The sequence below is a fragment of the Diplotaxodon limnothrissa genome, linkage group LG7 (genome assembly GCF_057381915.1).
Source record: "Diplotaxodon limnothrissa isolate DT_005_m linkage group LG7, D_limnothrissa_male_GT1.1, whole genome shotgun sequence".
NCBI classification, from domain to species: Eukaryota; Metazoa; Chordata; class Actinopteri; order Cichliformes; family Cichlidae; genus Diplotaxodon; species Diplotaxodon limnothrissa.
This window is the reverse complement of record NC_140602.1, coordinates 5321811-5338806: the sequence shown is the minus strand read 5'-3', so window position 1 is coordinate 5338806 and position 16996 is coordinate 5321811. Positions and strand designations below refer to the sequence as shown.

General features: G+C 40.7%; 1 protein-coding gene across 1 annotated transcript in view; it reads right to left on the bottom strand.

Annotated features, from left to right (window-relative positions):
- osbpl5 (oxysterol binding protein-like 5) overlaps positions 1–10602 on the bottom strand; it is a 52071-nt gene extending 41469 nt beyond the window's left edge. Inside the window, exon 1 of the mRNA XM_085359044.1 lies at positions 10426–10602. The gene's annotated coding sequence lies outside the window, so the exon portion shown is untranslated. The remainder of the gene's footprint in view (positions 1–10425) is intronic.
- Between the last annotated feature and the right edge of the window lie 6394 nt (positions 10603–16996).

Here is a 16996-nt window from a genome sequence, read left to right as displayed (position 1 = left end):
GGGAAGAAACTGTTCTTGTGGCGAGAGGTTCTGGTGCGAATGGACCGGAGCCTCCTGCCTGAGGGGAGCAGGTCAAACAGACTGTGTCCAGGGTGAGAAGGGTCAGCTGAGATCCGGGCTGCACGCCGCAGTGTCCTGGAGGTGTACAGGTCCTGCAGAGATGGGAGTCTGCAGCCAATCACCTTCTCAGCAGAGCGCACAACACGCTGCAGTCTCTGTTTGTCCCTGATAGTGGCTCCAGCGTACCACACGGTGATGGAGGAGGTGAGGATGGACTCGATGATTGCAGTGTAGAATTGCATCATCGTCCGTGTTGGCAGGTTGAATTTCTTCAGCTGCCTCAGGAAGTACATCCTCTGCTGGGCTTTCTTGATGACGGAGGTGATGGTGGGCTCCCACTTCAGGTCCTGGGTGATGGTGGTACCCAGGAAGCGGAATGAGTCCACAGAGGTGATGGGGGTGTCAGTCAGGATGATGGGGGGGAGTGGAGCTGTGTGCTTCCTGAAGTCCACAATAATCTCCACTGTCTTCTGGGCATTCAGCACCAGGTTGTTGTGGCTGCACCAGGACACCAGACGTTCAACCTCCCTCCTGTAGGCAGACTCGTCCCCGTCCGAGATGAGCCCAATGACGGTGGTGTCATCTGCGAACTTGATTAGCTTGACAGACTGGTGGGTGGAGGTGCAGCAGTTGGTGTACAGGGAGAAGAGCAGAGGAGAAAGAACACAGCCCTGAGGGGAGCCGGTGCTGATGGTCCGGGAGTCCGAGACATTCTTTCCCAGCCTCACGTGCTGCTTCCTGTCCGTCAGGAAGTCAGTGATCCACCGGCAGATGGGATCAGGCACATTCATCTGGGAAAGCTTGCCTCGGAGATGGTCTGGAAGGATGGTGTTGAAGGCAGAGCTGAAGTCCACAAACAGGATCCTGGCGTAGGTTCCTGGGGAGTCCAGATGCTGCAGGATGAAGTGTAGGGCCATGTTGATGGCGTCGTCTACAGACCTGTTGGCTCTATATGCAAACTGCAGGGGGTCCAGGAGGGGGGCCGTGAGGGTCTTGAGATGGGAGAGAACTAGGCGCTCAAATGACTTCATGACCACAGATGTCAGAGCCACGGGTCTGTAGTCATTTAGTCCAGTGATCCTAGGTTTCTTGGGGACAGGGATTATGGTAGAGGACTTGAAGCAGGCAGGCACATGACATGCCTGCAGTGAGGAGTTGAAGATGCCAGAAAACACTGGGGCCAGCTCGTTTGCACAGTGTCTGAGGGTGGCAGGAGACACACCGTCTGGGCCGGGAGCTTTCCGAGCATTCAGACTCCTAAACTGCTTCCTCACATCTGCTTCATGAATATGAAGAGTTGTGGTCGGAGGAGGTGGTGTGAAATCCTCTTTTGTGTGGGGTGAGGGGGCGGGTGTTGCAGGTGAACAGTTTGAAGGTGGTGATGGCTCTATGGAGGGGGGAGAGGTGGGGGAATGAGTGTCCAAAGTGCCTCTATTGTTGGGGTCGTTGGAGGTGTGAAGGCTGCCTGATGGCTCGTCAAAACGGCAGTAGAAGTCGTTAAGGGTGTTGGCTAAGAGCAAGTCATCAGTGGAGTGGGGGGTTTTAGGCTTGTAGTTTGTAATATTCCTAAAACCTTTCCACACAGAGGCCGAGTCATTCTCTGAGATCTGCTGCTGCATCTTCTCAGAGTGCTGATGTTTGGCAATGTCCACTTCTTTAGTGAACCTGTACTTGGCCTCTCTATAGCAGTCCCTGTCTCCGCTTCTGAACGCCTTACTCTTTTCCAGCCACAGCTTTTTGAGTTTAGGAGTAAACCAGGGTTTGTCATTGTTATAACTCACCCTGGTGCGTGATGGCACAATGCTGTCCTCACAGAAGTGGATATAGGAGGTGACAGTGTCCGTAAACTCGTCCAAGATGGAGTCTATCCCTGTGCAGCAGCCCATTTGTGTCCACCAGGGGGTGGTGTTTAGTCATTTCTGTTCAACCCTTTCTGTATTATTTAGACCAGTTTGGTTGACTTTAATTGTTTGCTAATTGTAATTTCTGTTATTTTACAGAACCACACACACATATACATATACTCACACGAATTCACTTCTGGAGATGTTTGGATTAAAAGAACCCTAATTATCATTGCTGTGGACCCTCTCTTTCATCATATAAGTCACCTGTGCCTTCTGACCGAGGATAGGAAAATCCTGCTGTAATTTGCCAGTCTATTAAGCACACACATGTCCAGTTCAACAAGAATCATGAAATGCACAACATGTACAAACAATGCAAACCACAAGTGAAGTAAGACACCGTGGCCCAGAATGTGTCATGGTTTCAATGGAAGAGTATTTGTTCTCGGGACCAATTCACAGTGCAATAAAGTTAACTGCATAACACATAAAAACTACACTATTACAACTTGGGATTGCACTTAACTCATGACCAAAGGCCAAGAGAAAAGTGTAAAGAACGGACAGTTTATATGCAACACTCTTACTAAAGAGACTCACAGTGTACGATGTACTTCTTTGTTTGGCGCATATCACATTCATACATAGTGGGCCAAATATAAGTCAGAAAGAGAGCAATCACTATCCCTACAATTACAAACAAACAGTGCTGAATAGAATCTAACCAGCAAATTGTATGCTAGTCTTCACAGAAGCAGCTAATTAACATTTATTTTAAGGCATTGTGGGTATGCCAGCATTCATAGCAGAAAGTCAGGCTGGGCTTGTAAGCAATGATAGGAAGGTAACATGTGTAAGAAAGAGATTACAGATGAAAAAATGCAATTAGTGATGGATTTGAACTAAATCAAATGATTGCTGTCTTGCTTTAAACATTTGAAACTAAATATTTGAAACTACATTAAAACACCACAGCAACATTCATGCATTTGTCTATGATGGTCCTCAGTCATCCAGGTCATTGTAATCGAAGGAGCTTGGAAAAGACCTTGACTTGACATTAGAACTGAAAAAGCTTCTCAGATAAGAGGTGAAACGTCTTCAAGCAACTTAAAGAAGTCCAGACGCTTTTCTTTCCAAGCTCCTTAGATTCATGCATTTGGTTTTTACAGCACTTCCTTCAGGAAACAACTTTTACACAGTACAGTGATATTAAGCCTCTGTTGTGATTTTAGAAGGAAATATTTTAAATTTCCCTACTGAAAACTGAAAAGATTTCCAATGACATAGCTCTCTGCTTTGGCAGCTATGCCAAAGTGCCAAACTCAAGTTGCTTAGCAACTTGAGTTGAGTTGATTGGTTGATGAGGGGCAAAGATCACTGCAGTGCAAAAAGATGCAAAGCAACAACATTATTCTGATTCTAGATCCTTTACATTGCACATTAAAAATGTTTGATTCATTGCATCTTGTAATTTCATAGCATAATTCTGTTGCATGTAACCAGTTCTCCAGATCAGCCAGACTTGCTTCAAATCAATATAAAAATAGGAACAGTGTGAATAATAACTAGACTAGAAATAGGTTTTCCAACTTGATATAGTACTGGCTGTAACATTATAGCCAACCCATGAAACATTAACAATGTCTGCCATTCCAACTGAAAATATTTTATTCATCTTTGCCCAATAAACCAAAGTTCTGGACTTACTGTAACAGCTGTGCTTTAAAACCCTTCACTTCCTCTAGGAGTCTAAAAATCCACCTTTTTATCCTGTCAAATTGAACTGTCTATCCTGTAACAATCTTGAACAGTTCTGCTGACTTGAGGTCATCATTTTCCTAAAGATTAAATGGATACAAATAGTCCTCACTTGTACTTGTGTTGGTACTTTTATCACGTCAGACAGCCTTCGTAAGGAAGGCCTCTTATCAGCAGCCTCCTTCAACAACCCTCATCTCTGACCATGCAAACCCACTTAGGTAAACATAAGGCCACAAAGGATTTTGCTGTGACCATAGCTAGACATCAACAGTCAGATATAAAGTTAGCTTCTGTCTTTTAAGTGAAATGTCAATTTGACAAAGACTTTCACTTAACGTTGAATTTGAGACTATGATCCATATGAGCATTGGGTAATAGAGGCAGGTATTTAAAAATGTTCTTTGGTATACGGGAACTGTCTGTCCAGTGAAGACAGATAGCACAGATAAACAGAACATAACCTTCTATCAACACATAAAAATCAGTCTGCTGAGACACAGAGACACAAAGTGAGGACTCACTGTCTGTTATGGTCACAATTTAAACTCAATGCAAAATTTGGCTCTGGGTCTAAGGCCACTTAACATTAAGTGTATTCATGTCGCTTAAAGACCAATGTACTAATCGCATGCCATCCTACTTTGGGGTCTATTGTTTGAGCAGTCTGGTATAAATCAGGGGCATCACAAACTGGAAAAATCACAGTTCAATCCAGCAAAATGGGACCAGCTCAGCGTCGTGCACCTGAAGTCGAGTGTTTTGACAGATGCATGAAACTATACATGCTTAGACATAAGTTGAAACTGCCGTAATTTTCTTTGAGAGTATTTATTACATAGCGTGCTGCAGGGAAAAGCCTGTTTTAAGGTTTAGGTTTTTTAGCTTCTTTTTTTGTTTTTTAGAGTTAGATGGGAGCATTTATCAATTTAATCTCTGTGCCTTCAACAAAAAGATGAGAGCAAGATTTGTTTACATAAGGACAGAAAAGCGGAAGCAGAGAGGAATGCTAGAAGCAGACTCACATAAACACTGCAGGGCGTAAGGCAGCACAGATAAAAGCTGCAGCAGTGTTTCAACAACCTCCTATGAACAGCATAGATTTTTTTTCCCTGCGTGACACTCAATCACTGTTGGAAACCACTGTAATGGCATAAATCATACTATTCATGATCAATAGCTTTTAAAGCAATCTCTCCTAAAAGTGTAGTGTAGTGTCACTTTAAGACTGAAGTCAGATGATGGTCCCGTGTCATGGAAATCACCCATCGTCTCGGACCCAATGTTACTTTGAAAGGTGAAGGCAATGCTTGTTTTGTTGGAGTGACTTGGCATGTTTATCTACAGATGGATGTCACAAGTTTCCATTTAGTGTAACAGAGCCACTTTCCCCCTGTTAACTACTTCATTAGGAAAACAGACGACATAGTAACAGACAGAACGCTAACACTACTGATCCCTAAGGCAAAGCTGTAGAATTACATTAACAGCTATTAATGGATTTGTCTGGCACCAATAAAACGCATGTCATAAAAACATCAGGCAAAAATTCAACACCAATATCATCCTGCCAGCACAGAGGATTGTGATAACCCTATAAAGTGGAATTTGACAAACTGATGACGTAACCAAGCCTCTCAGCAACACCTCATTTGTAAACAGAAAAAAAAATGCTGTGTTAAAAGTATGTCCGAAATCTACAACGGCCCTGCAGTAAACTCAACACAGATGCTTCAGCTTATCCCAGAAAACTACAGATTATCAGCGTCTGACATGGGCAGCGCACAGTGCCAATCATTTTCAATGACGGAACAAAATCTCCTTACGAGCCCTGCCACTCAGAAACAGCCGTAAAACAAATGGAGACTTTTAAAAGGATATTGCATCATAGTTAATGTAGCTCATTCACAAAATCAAACAAAAACATTATGAGCGGAAAGTCTGAATAGCAGTAGCTTAATCCATATGGCTGCTTATTATTTAATAACAAAACAGTGAATGTATTCCATGTCAACAAAACACAACAGCATCTATAATGGACACTTATTTTAAATAAATCAAGTTTTACACCCACAATATCCACACAGCACACTGGGCCCTAACCAAAGCTGTCAGCATTTACACAACCACCAACTCCATGTAGTAACCTATAGAGAGGTGGATATTGATTGCAGAGGCACTAGCTACTGCGAGAATACTCGTTGGCAGTCTGTAGAAAGCTGAGTGGTGGATGTATGGTGTCAAACCTGCTCTAAATACAGACACCTGCTGGTCAGTTTCCTTGGAACAAAGTAAGAAGTCACTTTCTAAGGGTCAGGAGGTCAGTCTCAAATGCTTTATTTCTTTGTGTGTGTGTGTGTGTGTGTGTGTGTGTGTGTGTGTGTGTGTGTGTGTGTGTTGGATAAATCAAGCAGGAGACACGGAGAGAGCCCAGAGTTTTAAAATCCTGGCTGTCGGTTGTTAAATCATATAGCAAAATAATTGGAATGCACTGTTTGATACACAATTCATCAAAAAAAGAGAGAATCTAGTTTTCAGTTCCACATTTAAACGTCATGATCGTGGTTTCACAAGCCTTTGCCTCACTCTGCAGGGTTGATTTCAGATCAACGCAAAATGCCATTGTTTCCAGACCTGTAGGGTGTTTTACTCAGTGTTAATATTAGAGGAAATAAAACCATAACTGCAGACATTTACAAATTACAAATTTATAACAGAAGTCCCACTGACTTTTACATAATAATATCTGAGCAAACAATGTGTGCATCTGGATAAAAGCGTTACCCATGAGGGAATAAGAAGACATTAAACATTTTTGTGTTTTTCTGTGCTCACATAAATACTTTTTCTTCTTGGAAAAAGTGACATTCTGTGACAAAAATGGCCTGTTTTAAAACATAAATGTCAGCTAGCATCTGTAAAGTAACTTGTGATGAAAAATTCTGCCGGGGAAGAGAATCTTGGAACAATATGGGCTACTAAAAGTGCGTTCGCTCTCTAGGGGCAGAGAGGAAAATTCAGTATGGAGCAGTATTAGCCTAGATTTCCCCAGTAGATGTCGGGGAAAGCATTTAAATCTCAGAGGAACTGGAAACAGCACTGAGCCACTTATCAGCCCTGGAATAGGACAATTCCACTTTGAAGACCAGCCAGATTCAAAGTAGCATTTTAAAGGGAAGAGTGTGTTTTGGAAAATTGCCATTCAGATACACAGAGACAATCAGGATCAGAGAAAATATCTGATTTCCAAATAAAAACAAATAAAGCAGCGATTAGCATTTAGACTGGAAGACGGAGAGGACCTAGCACCCGTCATCAACGCCTAGCTGGCTTCTCCTGTGGAGACTGATCTACAGGATGCAGTGAGATGTGGTATTTTCTGCATATCCTTCACAGTACAGCATGGAAGTTGGGACATCTGTTGCTGTGTCTTCCTGCTAGAAAAAGCACTGATAAAAAGCAGGACTATCCACCCACAGAAAATGACTCAAACGGCTCTTTACTCTTTCCTTCTTTCACTGCCACTCTCTCCCCCATTTGTGTTTCACAACAGAGCAAAGCCACAGTTCTAGTTGATAGGCTTAGGGCCCAACACCATTAAATATCACCACCTGATTAGAGGAAGGTAGACTGTCACATGACGTGTCAAGGCTTTGGGTGTCAACAGATCAGCGCAGAAAAGCAAATGTGATTTTTGTTTTTCTAAAGTGGAAAAAATTGTATTAAGCGTCAATCTGATGAGCGGTGTTAGACTCTATTTAAATCAGATATGCAACAAGACGTGGTCTCTGTTAGTAATGATTTCATGACCTAATTCCACTGCCCACGTAATACTAATGACCTTCTCATGCTTGCCATGGTCCTATCTCAGCTATTTCCACCACTCATAGTAGGACATTCTGCAGTAATTCAATATCAGATCAATTTTTTATCTGATGGTGAATGACGACAGTGCACGTTAGACGTTTATCATTCTATATAACCCTCTTTAAAAGACTGAGTCCAGTGAATGTGCAGACCCAGAAAGGCTGAAGCAACAAAGCAAATAAAGAAGTAGAGAGTGTGAACAAGTGACACACTTTAAAAACTGCCTCTTCGTCAAGCTCTGCAGCAGTTGGCGGCCGCTTATCGGGGCCTGGAGCCTGGGGCTCGCTCGGGCCACTTCGGAGGTGGGGTGCCCCCGGCCTCTCGGCCTGGGGCTCGGTCACTCAGGCGCAGCTGGCTGCCGGCGGAGCTCACGGGCGCGTCACTGCAACTCCCGCTGGCTTCTGCTCCGCGGCTGCTGAGTGAGCCCTCATCTGGGACTCTCCTCAGCTCTTTCCGGGACAGTGGCGCAGCTGCCCCTCTGTTGGTCTTCCTTGGTCTCTTGTGTTCTGGGGGCCTCTGGATGTCTGGAGTTTTGATCTCCTCCACACCTGCTTCACGCCCTGGAGGACGGGGCTGTGGCCCCCCCACACCCTCTAGCAGATTATTACATGAAGGAACCTTTTAAAAAAACAAAAAACAAGCGCGTCCATGCTCACAGGTGTACACACGGGTGATCACACCCACAAACTACACCCTTTTTGGCTCCTACCTCAAAGCACACTGTGTTCTGTTGATCTTATGTGCTGCACAATAATGTTTAACATTTAGTATTTACTGTCATATTCCCATATATCATTGTGATGTTGTTTATTCTATTACTCTTGTTCTCTTCTGCTTGCTTTCTTTTTTCTTTCTCAGCAGGTGATCCAGGTGATTGATATATGCATTTTTTTTTTCTCTGCCCGTTCTGTTGGTTTTTGTCTTTTGCCCTTCTCCCCCGTCCCTCTTCTCAGCTGTTTCTCTTTCCCTCTTTCTTTCTCCCCTTCTTTCCCCCAGTCAAGTCTGTCCCGTATTCAGTAAGTGAAAATAAAATAAACAATAAAAGGTGAATCAAATGGACCATTACGGCAAGGCTGGGATGGTCAGTTTGGTAAAGTAAATCCGTTGGGCATCTTTCTTTGCCTTTAGACAACAATTCTGATGGCAAAAGAGCCAAACGGGACAGGCCAAAAAAAAAAAAAAAAAAAAAAAAAAAAAAAGCTCTGCAGCAGTTTCCCACATATTATCTATTTTCACTTCAACCAAGGGTGAAACATTCCACTAAACCCTTTAACTATTAACTAAAGTGCACTCCAGCACTCCAGTGTTATTCTCATCACAAGCAAAGCCAGACTCGACATAATACCACACAATTAAAGATGGATGAGACAAAGTGGCAGTGAAAAGCCTCCACAGTTAGTCATCATCTCATCCAGATCAAATGCCACGAGTATCGTTTGACCCGCACTTATTTTTTTAAAAAGCTTGAAGAAACTCATGATCTTCTGTTTCTTAAGCTGCACTTTTTTCACAAACCCCTAACATGTGCACAAATGCCAATGTGGATCTTTTTAATTACTTTTTATTGATATTGCTGTGGGAGGAACTCCTTTCAGAAACTTCAGACAATTTAATGAGAACTACATGACGGAGCTGGCAACGTTCTCAGCGTGGTCTTGTAAACAAACAAGCTATGTAATGAAGTCTGTGTTTCTGAGTGACCCCAAAAAACACTCTGTTTTGGCATTTCTGCGCTGCAGCATCTGACTTGTCAATGAATGTAGACTGGCACCAATGAAGGAAGCGCTCATGCATATACTGATAATCACCTGTTTATAGATTTCTGAAAACAAGAAGGCATTTTCTAATGTAAGTGGCCAGTATTTATATGTTGCTTTTTATCAGCTTTGCTTGGGATTACTTTTTAAACTTGCAGAAAGTAGGGCACCTAAACATCTGTTATTATGAACCCCAAATTTGGCAATCACAGCATTTAATTTCTTGTCAAATTAATATGGAGGAGGCGTGTGTCGTTAGATTAAAAAAATATTTAAGGTGAGTTTCAAAGCGTTCTTTGCAGAAAACCCTACCTGGCTTTTACAATGTGTTCCTGGTGAACCCATGAAAAAGGTTACACGTTTGGTATCACACTTGCAACAGTGCAGCCGGCCAACGCTGGCGAGGTCTTGGACTGTCCTGCACATATTTGACATTTAAATGTCTGCCAGCCTCGTCGCTCTGCTTTGAATTATCTGCACTCTGCAGTAAAGTCAAAGCAAAACGTCGCATCCCACGTGGGACATAGATGATACAGAGACGTTACAGACTGCTTGATTAATGACTACAGTCAATACTCCTATGATCCTCCGCCACATGTGCTTAACAGCACAATAACACGCATTTTTCATTTATTTACAGTTTGTAACAAAAGCAAGTGAACGCAACACTGTAACTGATTTAACATAAAAGCAGCACATACAGGTACGTGCACTCGCTTGTTGCAGCCATCCTGGGCATCGGCGGGGATCGTGGTTGCTATGCAAACGAGTGACAGCAAAGCTGCAGCCGCATGGGGCACGGGCTGCTCTGCTAACGTGGCGATGAGGGGTTTACTTGAGGCAACAAGCTAGTAAGGTTAGCTGCTACCCAACGAGACGGCAAACCAAACACTCAGAATGACGTTACTATAACCACTGAACGAATTCCTTCATATGCTGCGACGATGAGAAGACTAAAATTACAGCGTGGATGCCACGAAACGCGCAATTTTTTCCCTCATTTTGTTATTCAGCGCTGTCAGAGCTAACTAGCAGTTAGCTCATAAAACATGGGTTAGTTGTATAGATACAAGTAACGTTGACTAAAAATAGCAAGTTGTGCTTAGCGGTGTGCTGTAGTAACAGAAACTCACTCTTTGTCGATCAGGGAAACGATCATGCACTTGCTCCTAAGCTTCTTTTCCAGTCCAGCGTCATAGCACGGTGCTGTATGGAGACAGCTGGGTGGTTTAGGGGGGCAGTAGGTGGGCTGTGACGGACGGTTGGAGAACAAGTTGCTCGGTTCCTCTCAACATGGAGAGTGCGGAGTGGACTGGATCATCTGCTGCCCGTCACACACAGGGAGCTATGGCGCCACCTGTGGCCGTAGCAGCGTACAACACCAGCTGCATGTGACCTACAAGATAAACACCGGCACACATTTCCGCTTCAGATTCAGTTTCACGTCTGCTTACATTTACTATTGTGGAAAACGCTTGTACACAAACTGGGACCAGTCAAAACGGACAAACAAAACTTCATAAGTGAGAATTTCCTACTGACATATACATTATGTTTTTAATGAAGTGTATTACATAATGTAAACATACTCCATGTAGAAAATAAAAATATACAATCATAAAATAAGTTTACATGCAATATCAGATACTCTTTAGGCAGCACACTGTTCCCTGCCAGTGTATGTCATTTTGTTGTAGTAAAATGACAGATGAAGACTTTTACTTTTGCGGGGTTGATGTGTAGCTAATTTCATGTCCCAGAGGTGGGCATTTGAAGTTCATCCAGATCACATATTGGGCATATTTTTTATAAATAAAAATCTAAATGAAATTAGAAAAAAATAAAGTATAAGATCTATACATGCTAATCTGGTTCGATCTCAAATCTAGAGTCTCAGTTCATCAAGATGTTGCAGAGAATTTTAGCATTAAATATTCATATTAGATAAATGTAGATAGTAAAGATAAAGACTCTCAGACTCAGTGAAGTGTTCATATAGCTTGGCAGAAAAATTATAAGAGCAAACATTTTCACACAATTTTTTTATTATAAATGTATAATTCATATTTGCACATACAGTTAGGTCCATATATATTTGGACAGATTTCCCAGAATGAAATTCAAATGAAAAAATTCAAATGCACCTTAAGTGTAGCCTTTCAACTTTAATTTTTTAGGTAGAATAAAAACATTGCATAAAAGTGTGAGGAATTTTTTTAACGCAATCCCTTAGTTTTAGGGTTTCAAAAGTAAATCGAGAAATTAAAAGACTAAGAATAAAAATTTCATTTCTAATACTCGAAAGCCCTTTGCTGGTATTGAAGCCTGAAGTCTTGAACTCATGGAAATCACCAGATGCTGGGTTTCATCCTTTTTAACCCTTGTATGGTGTTCGGGTCTGTGAGACCCGTGTTCAGTTTTTTTCAAAAGAAAAATTAAACAATTAATTATTTTTTCACGTGTAAATGTGTTGTGTCTTTCCACTCACTCCACTTGATTATAACTGATTTATTTATAACATTTTATATAAAAGAAAAACGAGAAGCACATTAATTCATAAATGTGATCTAACAAAGGTAAAGGGAAAAAATTAACCATGTTTGCTGTTCATATGTCTTGTAATTGGGATGAAGTAAACATCTGTTGAGTAATTTAACATAAAATTGTTTGATAGTGTTAATTTGGAAAGCCAAAACTCTAGCGGGTCCACCAGACCCATGAACACTGGCTGAGTAACAAAAATACGAACACCACACAAGGGTTAATGCTCTGCCAGGCCTTTACTGCTGCAGCTTTCAGCTGGTTTTTGTTTGTGGGCCTTTCTGTCTGACGTTTAGTCTTCAACAAGTGAAATGCATGCTCAATTGGGTTAAGATCAGATGACTGACTTGGCCATTCATGAATATTCCACTTCTTTGCTTTAGCAAACTCCTGGGTTGCTGTATGTTTTGGGTCATTGTCCATCTGCATTATGAAACACCACCGAATCAATCTGATTGCATTTAACTGGATTTGAACAGACAGCATGTCTCTGAACACCTCAGAATTCATTCAGCTGCTTCTGTCCTGTGTCACATCATCAATGAACACTAGCGTCCCAGTGCCACTGGCAGCCGTGCACACCCAAGCCCTTGCACTGCCTCTGCAAATCTAGCCTAGTCCAACCTAGCCTTTCTATTCTTGAGACTTATGTGTGGCTTGCAGTTGCAGTGGAACTCTGGATTTACTTTCTTGCAGTCTTCTCTTTATGTTAGACTTGGATATTGATTGGCCACTTGGTTGTGAAGGGATTTCTCTTGACCAAGGAAATGATTTTGCCATCATCCACCATAGATGATGGTGGATGATAGACATAGACATCCAGGTCTTTTCGTGTTGCTTGGTTCACCAGTGCTTCCTTTCTTTCTCAGAATGTACCAAACTCTACATTTTTCCACTCATAATATTTCTTGGATGTTTTTCTTTTCTTTTCTTGCATTTTAAGGATGGCTTGTTTCACCTGCACGGAGAGCTCCTTTAACTGCATGTTGTCTGTTCACAGCAAAATCTTCCAAAATGCAAGCACCACACCTCAAATTAACTCCTAAACCCTTCATCCAATATCAATGTGGATACCCTCAAATGAAAGCTGGGAGTCTGCACATTATGTCCATGTCCATTAACTATATTCGGAAAATGTCTTAGTAAACAGGCAAAAAGCAGAACTTATGTCCAAATATATATATGGACCTAACTCTAATCCCTGGTCTTTACATAGAAATGGCCATATTTAAACTGTAGTGAAAAAGAGTGGTCTAGTACCTTTGCCTAGATCAGATGACAAATATTTCATTTTCTCTTTACTGTTGTTTTATATTCAATTTCAGAGACGGTTAGAAAAAACATCCTAGTGTAATCCATTATGGTGGATTTGTGGCATATAAGCATTTGAGGTCTTTTATTATTAAATTTGGATCACCCAGTTATCTTTTGTTCTATTTTAATTTTCCAATTGCAGGTCAGGATTTATGTTCAAAATGGGGCATTCAAATGCCAGATCTACTTTTTAAACATCGAACTTATGGACCTGAGAGGCATGAGACAGAAATTATGTCGGGAAGTGGGGGAGAAAAAAGTAGAAGCCTGAGAAACTGCAGGCCTATTTAAGCTGACATGCTGAAAAAATCTTACATTTGTAGAAAAACAATGCTGTGTACAAAAAGTGGTCTTTTAAACCACCTCAATACTGTACAAAGTCTTGCAACAGAAGGCCTGATGTGCTGAGCTGTAAAACTGTCAGTCTCCTTGTGAAAAGCTTTTTCCTTACAAAGTAAGAAACAGACATGGTATTATTTATTCATCCGTTGAGGGTGCACTTATCTACCTGCAACCTCAAATTGAATAATTCAAAGGTGTAACACCTCAATCCTGCTCTGTAGCATGCAGTCATGTATTGTGTTGGTCCTTTTGATCCTTCCATTTGACTCAAACTATTTGGAAACTATATACATAATGAGTTTATCAGACATGCTGCAGTAGCTGTGACACAGTGTGCAGTTTGTTTATTTTCTGAGTGATGAGCTTTGTAAATAGATCCAAACTCACAATTGTCCAGAGGTAACATTAAAGCAAGCATATGAATCTTTAATCATATTGAAGCTGAGGGATTTAAACAATAAGAGGAGTATTACGCCCCTATTTTCCAGAATTTATAATATATATAATCCCATTTCATATGACAGGTTAAAATGTATACAAAATTTGAATCCTTGCCTTTTTCTATATATATTTTCACATTGTACCATCAAGCATCATATAAAATATCCTAAAACCTTAGTAATTATTATACATATTTTTCATTTAAAACCCAAATGCTTAAAATAGCTTTAAATACACTATGATAAAATAAAAATACGTTTTAAAAAATATCTACAGGCGTACTCTTTTACTAAATTATCTTTAAAAAAGTAAAGTATCTGCCTCATGGAAAATCCTGTCCTTTAAGCCTGCACTTCTCTGGCCATTTTAACATCACAGTATTTCCATACAAGGATCGGATATGTAGCAGGAAGTGACATAACATTACAGTTTCTGTGAGGAATGCACAACGTAGAAAATAAGGAAAAAAATGGACTAAGTTCGTCAAAGTACAAACACCATAGATGCTAGGAACATGTTTAGTTTAATTGAGTTCCTGAGCTTTTTATTGAGGCAAGTAAAATTGCAAAAATAAAATTGTAATAAAAGTATTGTATGTATAAAGAAATAATCCGAACAGTCTACAAAGCACTGGCCAAAATATTAATGCTACTGAAAAAAACATCTCCATAGTAGACAGTGTAGAAAACAAATGCATCCAGTGCATTATTCACAATACAGTGCATACATGTGCAAAAGGCTCCTTCATTTAAACACATTGCAGAGTTCATGTTGGCTTAAAATATGCACAAACAGACAGCTGAATTTCAGATGTCTGTCTTTTCCATTTGAAGACATAAGAGTGCCACCTATTGGTGAACTGGTGGAAAAAACTCTTTAAAAGGCACACTGTCTTCATAACAGCATTTGTTTTATACAAGGCAAAGGTTATTATAAGTTTTTCCTGATCAAAAATACCTGTACAGCATCCATCACACTACCTGAGCAAAAAGATCTAATTATCAGTGAGTCATATACAGTATTAAGAAGCATTTATAAAACATCTGAGCAATACAAAAATATACAATTATAGCAAAGTGTCCAAGACACATAATCCATTATTGCAGCTCTACGTACAGTTTCGTCCACTGTCAACATTCATAAATCGTAACAAATAAATATCAAATAATCTGAGTTTGAATCCAGGAAGCTAGATGACTGTTATCAAAAGCCTAAAAGGTATAAAAATAAATCCAGGAAAATGTGCTCACAGCCTCTCCTTCACAGATATTTGCTCAGTTTCTTTCTAAAAGTGAAGAGAGATGGAAGAACTGATGGACTTCTGGGCCTATGAGTTGTGGTATCCGTTTTTGGGAGCCCCCTTTTTTGGGCCTATATTTTCATAGATTGCCGCGGTGTTTTGGTAGATTAGATCCACATTGGTCCCCGTTCTCGACCGGATGATGTCCAAAGCACACTGGTTTAAGAACACATACTGGTCCTGCACATATGTCAAATGCAAAAGTTCATTGAGATATGGCATATTACTCATCACGTCAAACAACACACTACAGTGAATGTGAACATTCCTACCTCTGTCTGCACCATAAGCGGTCGGTGCATGCGCAGATCATGAACAATGCCGAACACATCCACTGTATTTTCTCTTTCAATCTGGAAAATCAGTCTGTCTATGGCTATAAAGGTACCTGTGCGCCCCACACCAGCACTAATCATAAAGAACATAGAAACACAGATATATAAATATATATATATATATTTTTGAAAACAGGTCACACTGGATAAATACAAAGTTGTGAGTGTATTTGCATGTGTGCTCTGTCAAACCTGCAGTGGACCACTGTGGGCGAGTGTTTTGAGTACTGGTTCATGTGCTCTCTGACTAAATGTCTGAAGCTGATGAGGAGCTCTGTGGTTTCTGGTACCCCGTGATCTGGCCATGCTGTGAAGTGGAAGTGACGAACTGCTCGGGTTTCTGCTGTTTTCACCTGAAGGACAAAACAGCGAAGCACCTCAAAACAGCTGAAGATCCTCAAGACACAATAACACATACTAGTGATGAGAATTCCAGCTCTTTTTAGAGAACTGGCTCTTTCAGCTCGGCCCACTATAAACAGCCGGCTCTTTCGGCTCCCAAGCGGCTCTTTAGGTTGTTTTGTTGCTTTAATTAATTTATTGTCAATAACAATATAAAGTTATGCACAAAATGAATTACTAATGTAAAAAATAGTGGGGTTTTTTATTTATACATGTTTATTATATAAATATGCTTTTATTTATTCACTTCACATAAAATGTAAAAAATAAATTTTAAAACATATAAACATATTACAAAAAACAACTATTTACAATTCAACTTTTAACTATTTAAATGTTCAGCTTTTTCTGTTTCAACAAATTTAAAGTGAAAAAACACAAAACACTTCAAACCACAACACAATAAAATATAGAAGATGCCGCAATTGCTGGAAACTGGAATTGGCTGGGCCGCGCTATGAATTATGGGATAGGCCGGGCCAATTCCAGTTTCCAACTATGGCGATAGCTACTTAGTTTTAATATTACTTTCTGGCTCACAAAATAAACTTAAGATAAGGCAAGAACGTAGCTGTGTAAACTTCAAATATCTGCTCGGTTTATCAAGACATCACATATTGACAAAAGTGCTCCGACGTTTTCGGACACGTTCTTGCACCAGTTTGAAGTTTTGCGAGTTCATCTTAATTTTTTTTCTCCCATGTCCCTCGCAGGGCTCGGTAAGAGAGAGGGAGGGTAAGAGAAAGGAAAAAAATGAATAAATAAATAACACGGCTCGCGATAAGGAGCCGGCTCCCATCGTTCACTTCAAAGAGCCGGCTCTAAGACCCGATTCATACTCGACTGATACATCACTACCACATACCTCAAACGGTAACTGGACAACATGACAAAAATGTGTTGCAAGGATTTATGTTTTAAAGCAAAAGCAAAAGTGCCTTTTTACAACAATCAAAGATACAAAGTATTAGTTATATAGATGTAAACAGAGAGAACTTCAGTCAACACTGACCTTGTTATTACCATAGA